This window comes from Pogona vitticeps, chromosome 4 (assembly GCF_051106095.1).
Source record: "Pogona vitticeps strain Pit_001003342236 chromosome 4, PviZW2.1, whole genome shotgun sequence".
Taxonomy (NCBI): Eukaryota; Metazoa; Chordata; class Lepidosauria; order Squamata; family Agamidae; genus Pogona; species Pogona vitticeps.
This window is the reverse complement of record NC_135786.1, coordinates 97,672,992-97,695,189: the sequence shown is the minus strand read 5'-3', so window position 1 is coordinate 97,695,189 and position 22,198 is coordinate 97,672,992. Positions and strand designations below refer to the sequence as shown.

At 41.7% G+C, this 22,198-nt stretch overlaps 1 protein-coding gene and 2 long non-coding RNA genes across 4 annotated transcripts in view; 2 read left to right on the top strand and 1 right to left on the bottom strand.

Annotated features, from left to right (window-relative positions):
- Nucleotides 1–22,198, top strand: part of LOC144588654 (uncharacterized) — a 364,336-nt gene that overhangs the window by 120,201 nt on the left and 221,937 nt on the right. The gene's annotated exons all lie outside the window — the stretch shown is intronic.
- The window catches only part of OLFM3 (olfactomedin 3), a 219,924-nt gene that overhangs the window by 44,821 nt on the left and 152,905 nt on the right, over nucleotides 1–22,198 (top strand). The window lies entirely within an intron of this gene.
- Nucleotides 1,885–20,835, bottom strand: LOC110076524 (uncharacterized). Of its 2 annotated transcripts, XR_012085977.2 has the most exons (4): nucleotides 19,808–20,835; nucleotides 5,400–5,509; nucleotides 4,215–4,411; nucleotides 1,885–3,163 (listed from the first exon to the last, which is right to left on the bottom strand). It is a non-coding gene; the product is annotated as an uncharacterized LOC110076524 (long non-coding RNA). The 2 variants fall into 2 exon arrangements; XR_013544303.1 differs by having other exon boundaries at nucleotides 1,885–4,411.

Here is a 22,198-nt window from a genome sequence, read left to right as displayed (position 1 = left end):
AGAAAGAAAGAAAGAAAGAAAGAAAGAAAGAAAGAAAGAAAGAAAGAAAGAAAGAAAGAATTAAAGTTGTCATATAATCTGGATTGACCATTGATTTAATGATATGGATTTTTTAAAAAAAAATTGGCTCAGGCTTTGTTAAATCTTTTGTACTTCTGCAAGAAGGAAGCCCATGTGTCAGGTCAAAGAGTCTGATGTCTGAACATTTTCCAAGACCTCTAGAGAACTTTATGGTCCAGTAGTTCCTAACCTTGGGTCCCCAGATATTCTTAGACTACAACTCCCAGAAATCCTGGTTAGTGCAGTTAGTGGTAATGGCCTCTGGGAGTTTTACTCCAGTAACATCTGGGGATCCAAGGTTCAGAACCATAACTCTAAAGGGAAAAAATCAGAAGCCTGTGTTCATCACAGCTGGCATTTATCCCATTTGGGGTTCAATCTTACAGCTATGGAAAATTGTAGGCACAAACACTTTAAAATATATGAAAACTAAGCTTAAGTTGCAGAAAGATTAAGTCAGATTGTTATCCAAACAGGAGCAAAGAAGATAAAAGAAAATACCAAAAAGAATGTTTAAAATACATTCGAAAAATGCAGAAACTTATAACCTGAAAAGCCACAATTAAAAGCAGAGAAATACATCTCTAAAATACCAATGTTCTTAAAAATAAGAATACATTATATTAAATACAATGCATTTCTTAGCTTTTAAGCATTTTAATGGACACACATTATATTATTGTAAGTTCAAAAACAGTTTGAATCTATGGAGGAAAATTCATTTTACTGGACACACATTATATTATTGTAAGTTCAAAAAAAGTTTGAATCTATGGAGGAAAATTCATGTTGTCCTTATTTGCTGCCCTGTTGCTGCTATATGATGCCTGATGCTTCCTGGTATCAGTTGGTATCTGACGTATATTGAATGGCTACTAATGGCCTCATGTGGAATTGTATGCATCTCTTGCCTCCCTATATTTGTATTTCAATCCCATGTTTACATTTCTCTTCAACTGTAAACAACTGGCTTTTGACAGTATAGTAACTTATTGGAGCTCAATATAAAATTTATAATGGAAATTTCTATTGCATTTCCTGGGGTAACAAAATACAACTCCTGTAAATCATAATGTGACATGCTGCCACCATGATAATAAGTATCATTATTTTAACTAACAGTAGTTTGCATTTCCTAAGGCAGCAAGATGCCCTGGGCCTAAATTACTGAAGAAGTAAATTAGGAGTTGAGCAAATGATTGGATCGGCAAATACCATCAGCTGGTCATGTTAACACATTGCAACATTTTACAAAATATAAACCAATTATTTCATACCCTTTCAATTCTCTTATTTGATTGGACATTGAATCATATGTAAATATGTTTGCCTATCAGGCATGAAAGAGATTCTTTCCAAAGCTATATTATGGTGAGCTTGCTTCTAGACTCAGCTGGAGAGAACTGGTAGATTGTTTTGCAGTGAGTTTGGGTATACAGCTGTTAAAACTTTACTTTTAAAGGGCAATGTACATTTTCAGGGCTGCTTTTTCTCCACCCCCTTTATTATTATTATTATTATTATTATTATTATTATTATTATTATTATTATTATTATTATTATTATTATTATTATTATTATTATTATTATTATTATTATTATTATTATTATTATTATTATTATTATTATTATTATTATTATTATTATTATTTACATTCAAAATCTCACATAATGACATCTGCCTGTTCCAGCTTTTTCTTATAGAGCTTAAAAAAGTTTCATTTTTGGACTACAGTTCCCAGAATCCTACAACCCACTGCCCATGCTGACTAGAAGATTCTGGGAACTATAGTCCAAAAAAACAAAACAGACCATCCAATCAACTTTATTTCAAACACACAGAGAACTATATCTCAATGGTGGTTACAGAAACATACTCCCTTCTGAAGATACAATATTTATAATTTCCCAGCACATATGTACTCATGGGTCACAGATCTGTCATTCCAAATGCACACGCGCGTGCACACACACACACACCAAGCTGCTATTCATTTGAGAAATCAAGGCTTCCATTGAATGGATATGCTTCCACAATTAGCAAAAACCCCATTTCATGAACCATCTTGCATGATGAAGTCAAATTAAACAAGCATTGTTACTTCCTCTATGATGTCCAGGTTTTCTCTCTTTTCAGCACTACAGCACAAATGCAGTGGAGCAGCTGGTGAGCTGTACTATGATCAATTTGTATCACAAATGGATGTGTTCTTAAAAGAGCAATCAGCCCGAGGGGAAGTGAGAGACTGAACTATTTTACCTCTTTTATTTATTCATGCTGCAGTGTTACAAGGCTATATTTATCTTCTGATGAAGAAAAGAAAAATTTCCATTGAACTTCCCAGAAACTCCCAATGAGACTACAACAATTTATTTCAAATACATATATTCAATAGCTAACTTTTAAAAATAAGGACTTTTCCTTATGTGGGGCCCACACAGAGACCCTTTCCATCCTAGCAGTGATTGAGTGATCAAGGTGGGGCTAGGGGTGTGATCCTACTTCTTCCTCTGTGAATTCCCTGTACTTGTGGAGGAGAATGTTTGAATATTGCTATCTTACACTCTATGCATGTTCACGTGGAAGTACGACCTGCTGATTTATGTTTGTTTCCATATGTCTAACGAAGTGGGTGTGCCCACGAAACCTCACATTAAAATATGTTAGTCTTTAAGGTGCCACATGTTTTTGTCTTCTTTTGCTTTATTTTTTTCTTTTTCTTTTTGATTTTGCCTGATCTGCTGGCTTTAGCAAGCGTTATTTTGAAACATATTCATGCCCTGACATGGACATCATCATCAGTCACTACTACACATCTGTAAGTTATGGAAATTTAGAAAGTTAGTAGTGGAGAATTCTTGGGGAATTTTGAACTCCCACATTCAGTTACTAAATTAATAGGTTAAATTTATATTTAGATTCACACTTTCAGTTGTACAGGGGAAAGGCTTGCCAGAATCACTGCCGTCTGGTCCCGTCAATTTTAAAAAAAACTTGCCACAATAACACTTTTATTACGATCTTAAAAAACACATCACAAAGTAATGAGGAAGCTTCAGTCAGAATTCTTCCGCTGGAATCTTTTTTTTCCCTTCCAAGAAACTGAGAGAGAAGGAGAAATGATATCAGTGAGAATGATGGAGGGAGTTGTTACAGGACCCCTGCTGCCTGCAGTTTTGTTTATCAGTTTACAGGGTACTATAATGTGTGTAGAAGCCTCTGTCCAGCTTGTGAACTGCAGAGCTGCCACCACATGTAGTAATAGCACCCGCGCAGGCTTGAGAGAAGTGTTACAAAAAGGCCCATGGAAAAGCTGTCATATGAACCACGAAAGCAAAATCAAGACTGCCCTAGAGCAATGTCAACTCTTCTAAGCCACAAGGCCCAAGAAATCTAGGCCGTTTTAAGAAAGAAAGCCTTACTCAAAGAGTCCAGTTGTATTTGCTGTCTCTTTAACAGAAAAGGTACAGCTAGCCCCAAGCATTTTACTGTCTGACATGAAGGGCACTGCTTCCCCAGTCCACTTCCAGAGGCTCACTGTCAGGAATATCAGAACAAATGGGAGCTCAACAAAACGAGGGAAGATGCTTTTTCTTCTCCAATTCCATTTGTAACCTATGCCATATAAATATAGCAGCCTGGTATTGCTTGCCTTGAGAAACTGGGTTTGCTTTGGGGCTTGTGTGAGAGAGCAAGGGAAGATATAATTTTACTATTTTGTTTTATTAGTTGCATTTATGTTTCGCCTTTCCCCTCGTTAGCTCAGGGCAGTGTAAAGGATGCTCCTGCTCCTCTCCTGCCCTCTTACCAACCCTGTGAAGTAGGCCAGGTGAGAGAATGTGATTGGCCCAAGGTCAACCAATAAGCATCACAGCTCATGGGCATTTGAACCTGCATCTCTTCAATTCCAGCTCAACATTCTGCTCAACACTGGCCTTTAAAAAAAAAAGCTCTATGCATTTGGTTTTCTACTGGATCTCACTGACACTGCTCGCCCTGTTCCAGTACTCAGAGGGCTCCTTCCTGGGGGTCCACATTTACTTACTTACTTACTTACTTACTTACTTACTTACTTACTTACTTACTTACTTACTTACTTACTTACTTACTTACTTACTTACTTACTTACTTACTTACTTACTTACTTACTTACTTGGATTTGCAAGAGTTTTGTCAGATGGCTGGCAAGGGTCCACATTTATTTATTTATTTTAGTTCAAGGATTCACAAGGCTTTTGCCAGGTGGCTTCGTATGCAAACAGCGCACAGGGAAATTATGGGCTCATGTTGCTTTTCTGCCTGGGAGATTTGGAGATGACCGTGTTGCTGTTTATGCCCCATTCATCATCACTGAAATAAAAACGGCACATAAATATTTCATTACAGCAAGCCCTTCTTGATGGAATAAAATCAACAAATTCTGACAAACACCTGCCTGCTTTGATGGCTTGCTCCAAGGTGGTCATACTTGCAAGCTTTGAATTTTTCCCCCTTCCCTTCCCCAGGGAATAAGTCCACCTGTTAATCTTCAGGAAGGATGCCTTATTTGTATGAGATAATATTTTATCAGTATAGCAATCCTGTGAACTGGCTGAGGAAACTGGATGGAGTTCGTGCAAAATCTACTGGCTTCAGTGATATTATTCCACAGCATTGTGATTGTGATTGTGGAAAATATTAGGCAGAATCCTCTGTATGTTCAAAAGGGACATCTAGAAAGATACTGTTGGATCTTCCTAGGAGATCATGCAGGACTGGCCGGACTATGAGAAAGTTGATACAACTATCAACAGGTGGCAAATTTTGAAGATCAGCAAAGTTAGTCCTCTGACTGTTCTTCCTCTCCTCTGTGCTATTTTCCTCTTTTCGGGAAAAGAGTTATGTGCCACATAGCCTAACTTGGACCCTCTAAATTAGTCTGTTCTTCTCAGGGACAGGGAAGGATTCTATTCTAGTGCCTGCAGGTCAGGCAGCATTCTCTATATGAACTGGGGAGAAGGGGTGCCATGTTGTTCTTCACCTCTGGCAGAAAAATGTCTTGGGCTGGCCCTGTGTTTATCATTCAAATCCCCATAATAACTGGATATATATTTCAATATAAAACAGTTGTTTCAATAGATTTCTGCACCTTTTATAACCTTTCTAATACTCTGTGCAATTAAATCGTATAATTATGTATAATAAAATTTATATATTAAATATAACTAACCTACATGGGGACCAATGGTTGCCTTAATAATTATAATTAATAATATTTAAATGTTAAATACATAATTTCCTCCCCAAAAAAGTAACATTTATAATGCCTTTTCCATGGTTATCTGTGTATGATACTCACACTTCATTCTCTAGTCACAGATGCTTTCTCACATACGAATGTCTGATGAAGGCTTGTTCTTGGAGGGAATAAATGGAAATGTCCAGAGCTGACCCGAGATGTTTTGCTTCCTGAGAGAGAACACCCCATATCTGAGGCTGGCAGAGGAAGAAGGCTGCCTCAGGCCTCAAATTGCATGCTCATGAAAGGGCAGAAAATTATTCATTATCTAATTTGTTATTTCTCAGCTAGGGATGAGAATACATGCTTATAGGATTCCCTGCTTTATGTGCAAAAATATCTTGCCCCATGTTGGTACTGTGCTTCTTGATATGGTTGCGTAAGATAATGTTATTTGCTGATCCACCTGAGGGAATAAAATGCCTTTGTTAGTCCTACACACACACTCAAGCCTGTTACATGAGGCAGATATTCTCCCAGGCTCCTCATGACGTTCCTGGGAGAGAGGGGGAAGAAAACACACACACACACACACATGACCAGCTAAACAAAAGAGCAGCTAAACAAACTGCTGCTCTTCTCGTAAATGAGGCAGCAACTTCACTTTGTCTAATAGTGGGGCCAGCCTGAGAAAAGCTACTCTCTACGTTCCTTCAATGCCATTGGCTTGAGTAGTCCCTCACCTTGAACCTGTGCAGGTGGCAACAGTGAGAAAAAGGGCAGTGGGGTTATACATTAGGACTTGCACAGAGCCCGTTTCTCACCAATATTGCATGTGTGACCACCATGGGTATGACCTAGGGAAAGGCTACGAGCAGTGGACACATGACCACTACCCACACCTCATCTGCATTTGCCAGCTCTCAAGCTGTTTGTGTGAATGACAGATGAGAAAGAACAGCATGGGAGCAGCTCATGTAAATGACTGTGGCATGAACATTTTAAAAGTTACTTTAAAAATTGCTTGAAATCTTCAGGCATCACTGCTTGTGAAGTACATTCCTATCCATATGGCTATTTCAGCATGCAGAGTTAAAAGGCACTATTTTTTGCCACGTGTCAAGGTGCTGTATTAAAATGAAACATGTCTTTTCACAATAGGCAATCTCTGGTAAGATTTACAAGGCTTTTAGGGTATTGGCTTGATGAACTGAACAGGATGTAGTACTTTCTAATCTGTATGTGACTTTCGTGAGAGCTCTCACTCTGATGGAGCACTTGTACACACATGGATCTTCAACTGTGTGGAGCAGATATGGTGGTATGACATAGTGGATATGACTTGCAAGCATAATTACTCCCTTATGGTAAATAGGTTGAACATCCCCAATGTTGTGAAGGACTAGAAACATGAAGATCATGATGACTTTTGAGCACTGAACCAAGCCTGACACTGGGATAGATTCTGGTGATCAACCTGGAAATGTATGGCCTGGATCCTCCTTAGTCAAACTGTTCATGTAATGCAGTGGTTCCCAAACTTGCCCCCCCCCCGGAAGCCTTCGCCACTAGCTGCACTGGCCAGGATTTCTGAGAGTTGTAGTCCAAGAATATCTGGGGACCTAAGGTTGGGAGTCATTGGATGTAATGTACTGTGGCATCAGTAGTCAAATGTGACATTTTTGTTTCTCAATCAAGAACCTTCTTTTGTAAGTAGAAGCCCTGCCTGCTAAATGGGAGCCTCTACTTATGCAACAGCAAACAGGGCCATCCGGTGTTACAAGGCCAACAGAGCTTTTCACTCTGACGGTGCTGAACAGGATTTCAGACATAACACTTAGTCCCCCGAGTCCTCTTTGGAGAATGGAAAAGTGCACACAAGATCAGACCATATGATTGTCAGGCGCTATGACTCTGGACTGGGCATAGCTGCTTACAAATTGGAGCACAGTGCATTTTACACAGACAAACACACACACTTACTTCTTACAACCAACCCTAAGGACCCTAAATGATAGAACACAAACTGGAGGTTTAGGTTTGAGAACAGCTGATCTGTCTTTGGCAGGAATTCAGTTTCTATGCAGCGGGGTACCAGCATAATATGAAATTCTCATTAGTTGATTTGATCTTGAGACTTCACACTTTAGCAACTTAAAATTTTATTCTAGTAGAAATATACCACTATTTTTAAAAAAACACACGGGGAATTATAGATGTCCCTCCTGTCTTCAATCTCTTATTTCTTGGCTCTGACCTGTAATGTGTTTCATTTCAGTGTATCAAGCTATTTCCCAAGATCTTTTAGAAGTTTGAATTAGCATGCCCTGAACTCTGCATGGAGTATTTTAGCTTTGATTTTTCTTGAAATTGCAGTGCTTCAGTGTGTTATTTCTAATCCATGTGAATTACCTCAATTGCAGAGCTCCATTAAGTTTCACTTTACCATGCACCATGTGGCACAGTGCCAGTTTTTAATCCTTAATAGCAGGAGAGAAGAAAAGAAAACAGGTGAGCCGTTTGGGGAAGGGCAAAAGAAGACAAGTGCAGAAGATCACATAACAAATATAAACCTCATTCGAACCCCATTTGAGTGTTACTCACTGTGGCAGGCAACATGGATACATGGGGCTGTGTGGTATTCCACCCGTCTCTGAAGTCTTAACTGCTGCTTTGGGAAGTCTTTAAATCTATGGGTACTTCCTATATGTTTGGGAGTTTTGGGAAATCAGTGTTTGAAATCATGCGGGGAACTCCCACAGATGCAACAGCTGACCACTAGAGATGCTAACTATCATCAAACGAGCCTGGGAGGAGACAAATGACTTTGAGGATGTGGTCTAAATCAGTGGTTCTCAAACTTAAGTCCCCAGATGATCTTGGACTGCAACTGCCAGAAATCCTGTCTGGCATGGCAAGTGGTGAAGGCTTCAGGAATTGCAGTCCAAGAACATCTGGGGACCCCAGTTTGAGAACCACTGGTCTAAATCAGGCATGAGCAATAAGTGGCTTTCCAAGAGGGGTTGGACAGTAGCTTCTGTTAGACTAAGACAGCAAAGCTAATGATAAAGGATCGTGGGAATTGCAGTTCAGTAACATTTGGAGGGCTACAAGTTGTCTAATGAACATAATGTGTCCATATTATACCTTCAAATGTGGAATTATAGAAGGCTTGAGGCAGGGATGGGAGATGAGCTCTGACCAACATGGTCAGTGATCAAAAGTAATGGAAACTGTATCCCATCATCTGGAGGGACCACACATTCCCCCTAATACCTTGAATATCTGGTGTTTGTAAAAGGTAGGTTGTGAAGTTCAATGAACATTTTGCCTACAAGAAGCATTTTGTAGAAGAGGGCTAATATTCAAAGGTTTTTAAGGATCCCCTGGGCAGACCCTATATACACTATGCCTCTCAAGTCAACTATTGTACATTGGCCATCTTGTTCATTCAGTATGGGCCACGGAGCTATGTGAATAATATATGTGTGATTTACAGGCACAAGTTGTTCAGGGCAGGGAGAGGTATGGTGGGGGACACAACTAACACCACCATGTGAGAGAGAAGTGGGGGGAAAGAGATATTGGTTGCCCCTAAGCTATCCCCAAACTTAGCTTGGATAGCCATGGTGACAATCCCCCTGGGTTGAAATTGCTGGTGCTGAATGCCAGATTGGTAAATGGAAAAAAACAACAGCCATACAGTCAATGATATGGCTTGTATAAGAGAGAGTTGGTTGGATGAGACTGAGGGTGTCAATCTCACCCAGCTTTGTCCACCTGGGTTCTCTGTGCAGCAGCAAGCAAGACTGGGATGGGGTGGGGAGGTGGAGTTGCAGTGGTTTATCATGATTCTATCGCTCTCAACAGGTGCCACATCCCTCAGTTTGCTGGGTCTGAATGTTTGTATTTGAAAGTGGGAGCCCAGGACAGAACAGGGATTCTGTTGACGTACTGCCCACCCCCTGTTCAACAGTCTCCCTGCCTGAACTCACTGAACTGCTCTCGAGGGTGATGTTGTAGTCTCCTCGGCATGTTGTACTGGGAGGCTTCAACACCCATGCCAAGGCAGTTTTTCAGGAGTGGCTCAGGACTTCATGTCCTCCATCAGTATGTCTCAAATGGTTTCTGCCCCCACCTATGCTGCAGGGTCCACTTAAGACCTGGATTTCTGTACTGGGGTAGATGTTGGCGATCTGGGTATGGAGGAATTCTCTGTTGTTCTGTTGTAATGGACAGACCATCATCTGGTGGGCTTTAGTCACTGGAACTCGGAGCCTCTGCAGGAATGAGGGACCAATTAAGATGGTCCACCCCAGGAGGCTAATGGATCCAAACGATTTTCTGATGGCTCTTTGGGAGTTTCCTGTTGCCTTGGCAGGCAATTCTGCTGAAGTCTTCGTTGACCTCTGGAATGGAGAAATGGCCAGGGCGGTTGACACAATCATTTCTAAGCATCATCTCCCATGAGGTAGAGCCAAACTAGCCCCATGGTTTACTGGGAAACTGGTGGTGATGAAACAAATGGAATGGAGACTACGAGAGTGACGATGGCAGAAAATTCAAGAGTGAATCCAACTGAACACAGGCTAAGAGCACATTGGAAGTCCTATTCCATGGCAGTGCATCTGCACAGGCTCACCCAACAGAGCTCTTCCAAGTGGTCAAGGGCCTCTTACATCATGGCCCACAGGAAGATAGTGTTGACCACTCAGCTCTATGTGAAAAATTTGCACAGCAGGCAAAATTGCTCGAATCTGCTCTGACTTGGATGCTGTAGTTAATACAGGTCCTGTAGATTTAACTATGGCTCCTGCTTGTCCAGTGTAGCTGGATAAGTTTCAGTTTTTGCAGCCTCATGATCTAGACAGGACCCTTGGAGAGGTGAAGGCTACCATTTGCCCCCTGGACCCTTGTCCTTCCTGGTTTGTAAAAGCTGACAGAGAGGGACTGGCTGAGTGGGTCCAAGGGGTAGTGAATGCCTCCTTGCAGCAGGGTAGCATCCCAGCATGTTTAAAGGAGGCAGTATTGAAAAGACCCTCCGTGGGCCCCACAGTACTGGATAATTACCATCCAGTCTCTAATATCTATTCTTGGGCAAGATGCTGGAGCAGGTTGTAGTTCCTCAGCTCCAAGGGTTTCTGTATGAGATGGATTATCTTGAGCAGTGATGGCAAAACATTTTGAGCCTGAGTGCCTAAACTGCAACACAAAACCAACTTATTCATTTCAAAGTGCCAACATTCCAATTAAACCTAAATACTGAGGTTTTAGTTTAGGGGGGGGGGAAATGCCCCTGTACTGCAAGGGTTAAATGTTTGCGGTTCCCCCCCCCCCGGCAATATTAACAGAGAAATACTTACCGGTCCTCCAATCCCCCATCGAGCTAGACCAGTAATGACCGACATTGCACCCTTCTGCTGGACCACTGCACCAACAGAGGGGAGTGCCGAAATCTGGGATCGGAGGACAGGTAAATATTTCTTGGTGGCGACTTATGGCTTGCATGCCCACAGAGAGGGTTCTGTGTGCCAGCTGTGGCATATATGTCATAGGTTCGCCATTGCTAATCTAGAGCCATTTCAAACTGGTTTCAGTCCTGGTTATGGGACAGAGATTGCTTTGGTCACCTTGATGGACAACCTGTACTGGGAACTAGATGGGGAGTGTGTCCCTGTTGGTTCTGCTGGACCTCTCAGTGGCTTTTGATACCATCGACCAAGGTATCCTTCTGGGATGGGACTTGGGGGCATTGTTTTACATTCCTGGAGGAAAGAACCCAGTGGGTAGTGCTGGGGGACTTCTGTTCAACACCACCCTGTGGTGTCCCTCAGGGAATCTGTTTTGCCCCCTATACTACTCAACATCTACATGAAACCACTGGAAGAGGTTGTCTGGAGTTTTGTGGTTCAGCATCACCAGTATGCCGATGACACCCAACACACACTCTCTCCTTTCCATCTAAATCCAAGGAAGCTATTTCAGTTCTAAATCAGTGTCTGGTACCAGTAATGGGCTGGATGAGGATGAATAAACAGGAGCTTAATCCAGACAAGACAGAGGTGCTCCTGTTCATTCAAGAAGCAGATCAAGGAATAGGGTTGCAGCCTCTGCTGGATGAGGTTGCATTTCCTCTGGAGCTACAGCTGCGCAGCTTGCAGGGGCTGCTGGATTCATCTCAGAGACCAGATACCCAGGTTTCGGAGGTGCCTTTGCACCTTTAAAACTAGTGCACCAGCTGCACCCATTTCTTGAGAGGGCTGATCTGGCCACGGTAAAACACACCCTAGTTACTGGGTTACTGTAAGGTGCTCTATGTGTGGTTGCCTCTAGAAAGCTGAAGACAGCCTGTCCACACATCCCACCCAGGACTGGACTAGTCCAATGAAAACTGAGGCATCATAGTAAGAAGGAATGAAGTTAACGAATATGTTCTTTTGCATACATTTCCCTTCCACACTGTCATGAAGACTCAGTGTTTTGTCATCCTAGCTGCTAGTTAAATCATCTCCAGTTGAACAAGAACAACTAAACAACAACAACAAACTTCTTAATGTGGGCAAGCATTAAGTCTGCCATTTGTTATTGTTAATATCAAGCCATTAATGCACACTACATTTATATTCTTATAAGACTGGATTAATGCCTGTCTGTTATATGGCGCATTAAACAAAGATGGAAAAATGGCACCAGGAGCATTATAAATTATCCCTATCATGCCAGCTGCAATGTTTTGCAGATAGTAATTTAGTCATAAAAACAAAACTCTGTGTGTTACCAAGGACACAGCATAAACTTAGACATATTGTTACAGACGGAGGCTTTATTCTGATGTCTGCCCAGGGAAGGTTTTGGTTTAAAAAGACAAAGGCGTTCTTCACTCAAGCACAATAGCCTGTATATAGCTAAGGATACTGCATACAGGCTCTGACTCCTGTCTGAACTCGGCAGAGAGGAGGTTCATGTGGATGCTGGATGTGTGTAGCTGTCTAAATAAGCTCTGTGGGTCTACGTTTTGCATTCTTTCTAACTGTGCATAATAACCTTTCTGTGATTGTTTTATTTATATACTGCTTCAGTAGTGCATGCACTATTCTGAGTGGTTTACAGCAAAATAAAACAAACCACATCAAGTTAAAATAAAAACATATAATCAATGACATAAACTCAAGATGTGTAAATTTTAACTTACAAGCCGAACATAAGGCATATGAAAAATCAAGATGGGTAGCTGAAAAAGGCCTCTCTGAAAAATAAATGTTTTCAGGCTCCTTTTGAATATTGGAAAGGTGGGAGGCAGGCACAGCTGGGAGTTGCTTCCATTGTGTTAGTGCCACCATGAAGGAGGCCCTAGTTCTGGTAGATGATTTCCTGGCCTCCCTTGGGGTGACCACCCAGAGGAGCACTGCTTGGATAGACCTGGTAGTGTTGTTAGATGACATAGGGAAAAGATTCTCCGACATAACATGGCCCCAAACTGTGAAGGGTTTTGTAGGTGATCATCAGAACCTTGAATATGGAACACATGTTTGCTTACAGTCAAGTTCATTGGTGGGCACCATGTCCCAAGCTAATTTGTGTGACCCTGCCAAGCATGCCTTATATTCCTTTCACAATCTACCACTAAAAAAACAACAGCATCTCTCTAAGTCAGGCTAAGAAAGACAAAGATTCCTGCCTGAAGTGCTGTTGCTGGCCAGTGTAGACCAACCTTTCTCAACCCAGTGCCTTCCAATTGTGCTGAACAATACACATGTGCTGAGGGATAGTAGTTGTAATCTATTTAGTTTTATTTCTATGTATTTAATTTATATCACACCCATCTAGACCAAAGTCTACTCTGGGCAGTTAACAACATGCAAGAATAATAAAATGAAATAAAATAAATAACAACATTTAAACCATTTTGTTATTGTTTAGTCATTAACTCATGTCAAGACTCTTCGTGATCCGATGAACCAGAGCACGCCAGGCCCTCCTGTCTTCCTCTGCTTCCTAGAGTTGGGTCAAATTCATGTTGGTAGCTTCGATGACACTGTCCAACCATCTCATCCTCTGTCATCCCTTTCTTCTCTTGCCCTCACACTTTCCCAACATCAGTTTTTTTTCCCAAGAAGTCTTCTCTTCTCATGAGATGACCAAAGTATTGGAGCCTCAACTTCAGGATCTGTCCTTCCAGTGAGCACTCAGGGTTGATTTCCATCAGAATTGATAGGTTTGATCTCTTTGCAGTCCAGGGGACTCTCAAGAGTCTCCTCCAGCACCACAATACAAAAGCATCAATTCTTCGACGGTCAGCCTTCTTTATGGTCCAGCTCTCACTTCCATACATCACTACTGGAAAAATTGTAGCTTTGACTATGCGGACCTTTGTCGGCAAGGTGATGTCTCTGCTTTTTAAGATGCTGTCGAGGTTTGTCATCGGTTTCCTCTCAAGAAGCAGGCGTCTTTTAATTTCGTGGCTGCTGTCTCCCATCTGCAGTGATCATGGAGCCCAAGAAAGTAAAATCTGTCACTGCCTCCATATCTTCCCCTTCTATTTCCCAGGAGGTGATGCGACCAGTGACCATGATCTTAGTTTGTTTGTTTTTTTATGTTGAGCTTCAGACCATTTTTGGCATTCTCCTCTTTCACCCTCATTATGAGGTCCTTTAATTTCTCCTCACTTTCTGCCATCAGAGTGGTATCATCTGCATATCTGAGATTGTTGATATTTCTTCCGGCAATCTTAATTCCGGTTTGGGATTCCTCCAGTCCAGCCTTTTGCATTATGTATTCTGCATATAAGTTAAATAAGCAGGGAGACAATATACAGCTTTGTCGTACTCCTTTCCCAATTTTGAACCAATTAGTTGTTCCATATGCAGTTCTAACTGTTGCTTCCTGTCCCACATATAGATTTCTCAGGAGGCAGATAAGGTGGTCAGGCACTCCCATTTCTTTAAGAACTTGCCATAGTTTGTTGTGGTCGACACAGTCAAAGGCTTTTGTGTAGTCAATGAAGCAGAAGTAGATGTTTTTCTGGAACTCTCTGGCTTCCTCCATAATCCAGCGCATGTTAGCAATTTGTTCTCTAGCTCCTCTGCCCCTTCGAAATCCAGCTTGTACTTCTGGGAGTTCTCGGTCCACATACAGCTGAAGGCTACCTTGTAGGATTTTGAGCATAATCAGTTCTAGAAGGTGTTATAAGTCTTCATAGAATCGGTCAGTTTCAGCCTCTTCAGTATGGGTGGTTGGTGCATAAACTTGGATTACTGTGATGTTGAAAGGACTGCCTTGGATTTGTATTGAAATCATTCTATTATTTTTGAGATTGTATCCCAGTACAGCTTTTCCCACTCTGTTCTTGACCATGAGGGCTACTTCATTTCTTCTATGGGATTCTTGCCCACAACAGTAGATATGATAATTGTCTGAATTGAATTCACCCCTTCCCATCCATTTTAGTTCACTGATGCCCAGGATGTCAGTGTTTATTCTTGCCATCTTCTGTTTGACCAAACCCAGCTTCCCAAGGTTCACAGATCTTACATTCCAGGTTCCTGTGCAGTAGTTTTCTTTGTAGCATCAGATTTTCATTTCATTTCCAGGCTTGTCTGCAGCTGAGTGTCCTTTTGGCTTTGGTTCAACTACTTCATTGGCTCTGGAGCTACTTGTACTTGTCCTCCGTTCTTCCTCAGTAGCATGTTGGACGCCTTCTGACCTGAGGGGCTCATCTTCCAGCGTCATATCTTTTAGCCTTTTGTTTCTGTCCATGGAATTTTCTTGGCAAAGATACTGGATTGGCTTGCCAGTTCCTGCTCCAGGTGGGTCGTGTTTAGTCAGAACTCTCCACTATGACCTGTCTGTCTTGGGTGTCCCTGCACGGCATAGCCCATCGCTTCTCTGAATTACTCAAGCCCCTTCAACACGACAAGGCAGCAATCCATGAAGGATAACAATAAATTAAGTACTGACAGAATACTAGTAGGAGGCCTATCACTTAGACCAATTCTTGATAGATCATGGACTATACGGAAAAGTTCCACCTGCTGATTTGAAGCTTCACTTATCCGTACAGCGAAGTAAGCTCGACTGGGAGCCCTCACCCTGGTAAGGTAAAGGTTAGTTGCGATCCTGATAGCTTTACAATTATAATCCCTTGGGTTTCATCTCCGCTTGCACTCTAGCCTTCTCCTACTTTGCTTCATAGCTTGCAGCTGCTGGTTAAATCCGCGAGCATATCCAAAGGGTGCCGTAGTAGGAAAAGTAGTTGCATAACAATACTTAACAAGGAAAATCAATAGTCTTGCTCAGTATATAGCAGCTTCTGATGTCTTCAGTCCTTCTATTCCTTAATAAGTATAAATATTGAGCGGGAGAGGCTATACTGTCACCATTTTTAGACTCGTAGCTAGTTTCCAAAACCCTTTTTCTACAATATCTTTGCTGTTTTTCTAGAAGTCGGTTGTCCCAATTGCTACAATGTTATGAAACATTTTCCCCTAATGCTAGAGTGTCATCTATCCCTGACTTATCTATTTTACTCTGAAGCCAAATATAACATGGAGTGAGTCAGGGAGTCATTGTAGATCGCAAGCCGAATATGAGTCAACAGTGTGATGTGGCTACAAAAAAGGCAAATGCTATTTTAGGTTGTCTTAACAGAAATATCTAAATCCCATGAGATACTAGTTCCCCTCTATTCAGCACTGAATAGGCCTCACCTTGAGTTCTGTGTCCAGTTCTGGACACCACACTTCAAGAATAATGTCAACAAATTGGAACAAGTTCAAAGGTGGGTAACAAGGATGACCCAGGGGGTTGGAAACCAAGCCCTGAAAGAATTGGGCATGTTTAGCCTTGAGAAAAGAAGGGAGATATGATAGCACTTTTCAAGTACTAGAAAGGCTGTCATACAGAGGAGGGGTAGGATCTGTTCTTAATTATCCCAGAGTTTAGGACATGCAACAATGGGCTTGTTACAGGAAGCCAAATTTTGGTTGAATATCAGGAAAAAACTTCCTGTTAGAGCAATACGGCAACAGAACCAATTACCTTGAGAAGTGATGAGTGTTCCAACACTGGAGGCATTCAAGAGACAACCACCTGACTGAGATCCTTTGATATGTGTTCCTGCACTGAGCAGGGGGTTGGACTCCATGGCCTTCTAGGCCACTTCCAACTTCATGATTCTACAATTCTAGGTTACAGCTACACTGGGAAATAATTCTAATGGCTCTTAGGTTACTCTGAGAGCAAGGCTCGTGAGATGTGTGTTTCACTGCCACTTGGTCTGTTTGTGCCATCTCTTCTTGGTGAGCAGTGTGGCCATCTCCAAAGGGATTGAGTGAAACAATCACTTTGTCACTCTGCCATGCCTCTCTCATGCTCTTGTCACCTTCAACTTGGTTGGGGAACAGTGTTGTTGTTTTTGGGTTTTTTTTTTTTTAATGTTAGGCAGGTGATACAGCACTGATTTGAAATGACAATGGTCAGCCTAGTGCAGAGCAGAACAAAGTCCATGCTGAAACTGTCAAGGTGCCCTCAGAAACCATCCCACTCACTCTCTGCAGTGATAGAGGCAATTATGTATGCTATATGCAGTGCAAGCGAACTAGCTTCAGAAATACTGCTAGTAGTGAATCAAAATACATACAAAGAATACCTATGGGGGGAAAAAGGCTGGGTTTCCTTGCACTTCACTTTATGTCATGTAGTCGCTGATACAGTACTTCAATTTTAACCATGACAACTCCAACATAAAATCCAGGATAAATGACAATGTCATGGCACCCTCAATTGCATATCACTTGTTTTCATTTCCCTTTTACAATTTCCAGGGTTGTTCTAATCTCATTTTTCCACCTTGCAGCCTTTAGATCAGTGGTTCCCAACCTTTTTAAAAGCACAACCTTTTACAATAGCCAAGTAACCTGCGACCCCACCACCATATTTTCATAAATAGGTCATCATTGCTGGTCCCCAATATGGCAACACCTTAAATCTGCTGCTGCACACCTTCCTACTGTTTCTGCCACTGATTCCTCACCACTAATTCCATTCTTCAAAACTGGGGAGGGAACAGGCTGGGGAAGGTTAAAGATAGGGTGAAGAGAAGGCAAAGGGCTTCAAAGATGGGCCAGGGGTGGAAGGACATTGCAGTACCCAGGGAAAGGGCAGACCTTCACACAGAGAGGATCCTCCTCAGAAACTTGTACCTGCTGTAGAAGGGTGTGTGTTTGTTTTTGCATCCATGCATACACATACACAGTAACTTTAATATCCTGCTCTAAAAAAATCAAGGACAGAATTATTTGACATGTACTGTGACACATATGTGTCCCACAAACCCCCAGAAAACAGTTTATGTCCCCCTTGGGGATCATGACCTCCACGGTTGAGAAACAGTGCTTTAGATGAAGGACAGAACATACATGGGGGAAGGGTTTGTGGTTTGCTCCATTGCAGTTGGACTTCTCTTAAGCAGGGAATGGCTTAATTCCCACCCATATAACTCCATCATGATTTCCCCATAGTAGGTTTACATGATATTGCCCTCACTATCATGATGAGAAATAATTAGGTAGTGCCAACTTAAAAAAGAAGCTGCAGCAGCAGGTGAACTTATTTCCTTTTAAAAAAAATATATCCCTACTCTAGGGCTTTCGGGGCATTGTGAGGACTGAACAATTTTTGACAAACTAACCCATAGCCTTCTGGAAGCACTGATGAGACTGAAAGACCCGGTTGCAGGAGATTGTGCAAAGCTAGCTGAGAGAGGTAAAAAGGCATTATCTATAAATCTGCTTGAAAGAGTAGCTGATGGAGAGTAGCTAATCCTTCTTTTTTATCTTCCCTTGTCAAAATATTGAACATATCACAGAACATAAACTTAAGGGTGTCCCAGGAGTATAGAAATATGACAGTTTTAAAGGGTACTGCTGAATGTCAAAAAATGATTTGTTGTCCTTATCTTTGAGGTGGGGGGAGGATCATTTAGTATGATATAGAATCATTTAAAAAAAAAAGCCCTTGCTCATTTGTCCATATGCATTAATCTTACTATATGCTGAAGTCTATCCTAAGTCATTTGTGGGTCTTCCTCAGTAACATAAAGCATGGCTTAATTAATCACATACTTGAGCCTTCCACATTCATCTCTTATTCGTTGTCTCCCAGGCAGAACTGAAATAGTGTTCCTTTCGAATCAGGCTTATGGGACAGCTTAATTTGTATTATACAAAGCAATCTGTTAAGAGTAATGAGTATGGAAGGCCTAGGAGGTCACTGCATGAATTCCCCGGAGAACCCAGGAAGGAAGTTGAAATCAATTTGGCCGGGTCACTTGCCACAGTGAAAATGGGTCTTTCTTTCCAGGACAGCTATCTCTAGGACACAAGTAATAAGCCCTTCTTGAAATGTAATTATAATTACAAGCAGTATAGGGGTTTTCTATCTAGGGGTCTGTTGGAATGAAGGCATGCATATGTATGCCTATATGCAAGCCAAACCCTTGTCAACACTTGGTATAAAGCAATCTCCTCTTTGAGAGATTTCTGCATTAACTCTCATAGCCTTGCCATCCAACAGGTCTCTTGTAACAGGATTTAGCCTTTTTCATCACATTTGCATAATAAGAATGAGGAGGAGGAGAAGGGCTGTTATTCACCTCACCTCTGACCAGAGCTGGGAGTAACTTGTAGCCAAATTACTAGCTACCTGTAATCTCTTTCTGCCAGGAAGATGGTGCTATCTGCATATCTTAAATTGCATTGATGTTTCTTCCGCCAATTTTAACTCTTCCTTAATCTGAATCTAGTCTGGCTTTCTGTATATGATCTGTGTACAAATTGAACAGGGGATAAAATGCACTGACTGCATGTGGAGGATTTGTTTAGGTGTTGCTCCACCCCAGGGTGAAAAGCAACTCCTTGCTCCATGCTGTGTTGTTGTTGTTATTTAGTAATTTAGTCATGTCCAGCTCTTCGTGACCCCATGGACCAGAGCATGCCCGGCCCTCCTGTCTTCCACTGCCTTCCTGGAGTTGGGTCACATTCATGTTGGTAGCTTCGATGACACTGTCCAACCATCTCATCCGCTGTTGTCCCCTTCTCCTCTTGCCTTCACACTTTCCCAACATCAAGGTCTTTTCCAAGGAGTCTTCTCTTCTCATGAAGATGGCCAAAGTACTGGAGCCTCAGCTTCAGGATCAGATAGTCAACCTTTGATACTAATCTCTAGAAGCACAGTTCCAATTCATCAGGTGATAGTAGAAAACGATAAAGGGCAAACACTATTTCAATTTGCAAGTGACAACCAACCTACATCAATGAAAGTGCCACAGTGAAGGGATGCATGGTTTGAGAAATCATTGCATGGTCAGTACCCCAGTTACCTCCTGGATAATAAAGAATACAAATGTCCATAAACAACACTATCTTGTGGGCTAAATTAGGTCACTTCCAGCAGAAACACAGAAATTCTACTTAAACAGAATATGTCAACCTGACACACAGATACCTGACAGACAACTAAATGTGGCTCACCTGGGAGGCTTTGCTAAACTTATAGACTCTTTCACAGCTTCCTTTTCCTGCCCTTGTGCTTGCTGGTACTGTAGTTTTCTTTCTCAACAGGAGGCTAGGTGGAGCTAGGCCTAGCAAAGCCTTCCAGTTAAAGCCTTTCTCGCAGGTGAGCCACATTCAGGCATCTGTCTGTTTGCTAGGTACGTAGAAAGCCCAGAAGGGAGAATTACGGGGATTTTGCTCCAAGAAATCTGAATATCCCGTCCCCAATTATATCATATTACTGTAGTATGAAAGGAGAGGGAAACTAAAAGAGAGATAGAAAGAACCAAATATTCTTCTTCTGTTTCTATTGTGGGTGTTGCCAAATTGAAATCAGGTGTTGAAAAAAAATATTTATGTTCAAAAGCATATATTTCTTTTCTTTTTTTACTTGCATTCATGTCTTACTGGTACTTGTAATAGCTGCAAAGCAGGCAGTAAAGTGTTTTCACCTGACATTTCCCATCCTCCAGTTGTCACATGGGATGAGTTGGACAAAACACCTTTTTTGGACAAAACAACAAAGAACCTATTCTGTTAATGAGGCGAGATAAGAAGATCCTTTTCCCACCTGAACTAAAACAACACAACCTTGTATTTGTGAGAGCTCAGAAAATCAGGCATTCAGCTTAATCTTTCCTTTCTCAGAATCAAGCATTTTATTATGTGCATTTCTCTAAAGACCTTCAGAAAGTCTGATAGAACAGTACATATCCTCTACTTCTGGGTAAGGCCTGTAGGGCATTGTTTTTTAAATGAATGTAAAAAGAAGGCCTAATTAATTTCCCTAGATAGCTGAAGTCTATTGCTTCTGCATGAAATGTGCCTAATCCCAGCCTGCCTATGCCTTCTAAGAACAGAAGAAATGCTTTGCCAGAGCAGACCATCTATTTCCATTAGAAACAGGGAAGAGTTTCTTTTTTTTCCCTGAGTATGGTTCCCAGAATCCTACAGCTAAATTCTGGGAATGGCCATCCAAACATTCTTATCTCTGCATTCAATGTTTTGCTTCCAAGAGTGGCCGGCCAAATCTTCCAGCATAGCCTTTCTTACTGTTTCCTTTTTCATGTTGTTAACCCTGAAAATCGGGTTGATTCTCCGGCAGAGGCAGCAGACTAAGACACGAGACAACCAGCTGTATAGAATGCCAATTATTTATTAAATTACACAGCTAGGGCCCAATCTCTTAAAAGCAGAGAAGAGCCCCGAAACACGGGTGCATGGATGTTTTATAGGGATACACACAAAGGGCCATAAACAGTTAGATTCTGATTGGTGTCCTGAACCCGAAACTTTGGATCTCTATGCCCATTGGCCCTAAATGTTCTGTGGGTCTGACTTATTGGCTACACCTGAATGTGCATATGATACGCATGCCCCCTTGGCCTTAAGGTTATGAATTACTCAGATGGCGACTATGTGTCTGATTTGACAGTACCCAGATATTCGTTTTATCTCTGTCGTTTTGTTTATTGTTGCATTGTATATGTTGGCCTTCAAGTAACAGCTTTTCCCTTGGTGTCAAGATGGAAGTGCCTTAGCTTCCTCCCTACGCATACCAAGGGTGCCAATTATCTCCTTAATTGCCCTCTGAGCAGGCCTGTTGTTTTGGGAAGTGAAAGTACTGTGTTCTGTTCCTTGGGGCGATATCTCTCAGCTAGCAGATGGAAGGCCATTGAGGCACTATGTGTTTTGATATGCAAGGGTGTGTTTGTAAAGAAGGCCATTGAGGCACTATGTGTTTTGATATGCAAGGGTGTGTTTGTAAAGTTAGCACCCTGGTGTGATTGTGGCAAGAGTCAGAAGAGATCTAAGTCAGGGTCAGTCTACAGTAAAAGCAGTTTCTAATACAGATACAGATACATTCAGATACATAAAGTTACACAAGTATTCATGTGCAAGACGTTACAATAATTAAGTTGTATTGAAACTAAATACAATTGCTGCGTTGTGGAAGAAGCAATAGGAATAAAAGCGGTGCATGGAGTGAGATATAATAATAATAAAATGCTTATTTGTTAACCCTAGAATGGGCAGCCTTCAATGTGGTCCGAATTTATCCAAGGCATTTTCTTGCCAACGTGATGCTTTTGCCCTCATTCCATTTGGAGAACTCTACCAGACCGGCAGTTGAATCTTATTTCCAGCCCAGCCATATACCAGAGGGCAGCAGCATAGCTTAGAATAATCAGAGAGGGGAAGGGAAGGGGAGAAAACATGCTGCTCCAAGCCTCACCGTATCGGATGACATCGCTGGCCATACAGGAGTTTAAACCCCACTTTCCACCACACTCTTGAGTGAAGAAGCCACAGAAGAAATGTAGCAGGATTCTATGCAAATGTTCCCCAGCCATTCAGGAAGTCATGATC